Below are 2,696 nucleotides of genomic sequence, written 5' to 3'. Positions count from 1 at the left end.
CGTATACAAGCGAAACCCAAAAATCAAATAAAATCAACATTTAATTTTGGGACTGCTGTTCCCCACTTATGGACTTTATCCGAGCATTTTTTGAAAAAATAAAAAAAATACAAATCTGGGTCAAGTTGCATGGATGGGGAAAAGAGGAAGGGGAAAATGGGTTGAAAGGGGCTGAGAGAGAAAAGGGAAAAGCCAAAACAAATGAAAAAAAATATATCCCGTGGTGTGTGTTTGTTTTTACATACATAATATATACATACTAATACTACTACAATATATGTATATTACATATTTTATATATACATATAATATGTAATATACAATAATTTCATATTATTTAAATAATATCTATTTGATATTGTATTATAAAAAACACACACAACACAACACAAACATTAAACAAACAAACAAACACACACACCACACACACACACACACCACACACACACACACTCCATCCCACTCACACCAACACCACAACGCACACCACACACCCCACACACCCCGCAACACACAAACGCACCACCAACGCACACACACACCACACACCACCACACACCCCCAAAACACCCCCCGCAAACCACACCACACGCCCCCCCACGCACACGCACACCACCACCAAAACCACACACACAACCCCACACACACCACAACACCACACACAACACCCCAACACACACCACACAAAACCCACCCCACAAACCCCACACACAACCCCACAGTTATGATGCAACATATGTCAACATGGCGCCAATTACTCTCAAAAAACCCGATCGGTGATTGCACAAAGAAATAAAAATTAAAAATAAATAAATAAAATAAAAAAAAAAAAAATAAAAAAAATAAAATAAAAAAAAATAAAAAAAATAAAATAAAATAAAAATAAAATAAATAAAATAAAAAAAAAAATAAAAAAAATAAAATAAAAAAAAATAAGATAAAAGAAAAGAAAAAAATAAATAAAATAAAATAAAAATAAAAGAAATGAAAAAGAAAAAGAAATAAAAGAAAAGAAAAGAATAAAAAAAAAGGGTAAAATATAGATTATAATATACATATATAATAATATAGTATGAAATATAAAAAATTATTTAAAATAACATATATATATATATATATATATTTATTATAATATATAATATACATATATATATTCATTATAAAAAAGAAAAGAGATAATCCTTTACGTTTTTTATGAAAAAAAAATATTAATATATTATATATAATATATATAATATATTATATATATATAATATTATATATATATATAAAATAATATATATTTAATATAATATATTATATATATATATATATATATATATATTATAAATTGATAAATTCATAACACACACCACAATTTACTGGCGCTTTAGCGACCCCCCACCCTTAAAAAAAAAATATATAATTAATATATTTAAATATAGATGTAGATAGATAGATAGATAGAAGATAGGTAGATAGATAAAGAGATAGATAATATACATATATAAAAAAATAAGGTTCGTACTTTCGCCCCTAACACCCGGCTTTTCTAGACTCACCATCGCTTAAGAAAAAAAATAATAAAAATAATAAAAATAATAATAATAATAAAAATAATAAATAATAATAATAAAAATAAAAATAATAATAATAATAAAAAATATAAATAAAAAACGTTCGTACTTCGATATAACACCCGGGGGTATTTTTTTCGGATATTTGACTTTTCTTTGTTATTTTCTTTTTTTTTTTTTTTTTCTTTTTGTGGGTTCCGTCTTTTTGCTGCCAGAGCAGTATTACATCATAACCTCTCTCTCTCTCTCCTCTCACTTATCTCTCTCTCTCTCTCTCTTATATATATATATATATATATTTTAATATATTATATAATATATATATATATAAAATGGTGTGTGTGTGGTGTGTGTGGTGTGTGTTTGTGTGTGGTGTTTGTAACATTTACTATATAACATATATATATATATATATTATATATATTATATAAAAATTATATATATATATATATATATATAATATAATAAAATACACACACACACACACATGGTTAGTCCAGGTGATAAACCGAAACCAAAGAGGCTATGTTATGTAGATTAAAGATACCTAATTAAAACCTCCCAAATACTCAAGTAAAGACGCAATTCAGACCACAACCCAGTGCTAATAAAAAATTTGATTGTCCCTTTAAAAAAAGATAAGATTGTCCCCAACTTTGAAATTAGTACATTTCGACTAATCAGAGATACAAGAAAAATTTTATACAAGAATTTTTTTAAAAAACTGCAAAACAAAAAACTTTCCCCATAAAAAAAAAAAAACTCATCAAGCTGTTTTACCCAAAATCAAGGACCCGCTACAAAACGGATGTTGCAAACGAAACCGTGCAAATGGAGCACTAAAAAATCTTTTCACAAAAAGGGAAGAAAGAAAACTGTTCAGGAGAAATGTGATAAAGTTAAGAACTCAAATTTCAATCCCAAGAGATTTTCTAAAGATAAGAGAGATTTCTGGTCAACGACCCGTTTGCTCCTAAAGTTGCTTAAATGCAGCAGACTGACGTTTTCCCTCCACGAGGATGTCGGTGCTCATCATCATCATCATCAAGGGCTAACGCCGAGGGGGGCGCATGGCCGCATCCACCCTTCGCTTCCAGCCACGAGGATCCCTCGGGGCCCGAGTCTCCAGGCAGGCACACG

The sequence above is a fragment of the Penaeus monodon genome, chromosome 43 (genome assembly GCF_015228065.2).
Source record: "Penaeus monodon isolate SGIC_2016 chromosome 43, NSTDA_Pmon_1, whole genome shotgun sequence".
NCBI classification, from domain to species: domain Eukaryota; kingdom Metazoa; phylum Arthropoda; class Malacostraca; order Decapoda; family Penaeidae; genus Penaeus; species Penaeus monodon.
The sequence above is the reverse complement of the archived record's forward strand: the minus strand, read 5'-3'. Positions refer to the sequence as shown.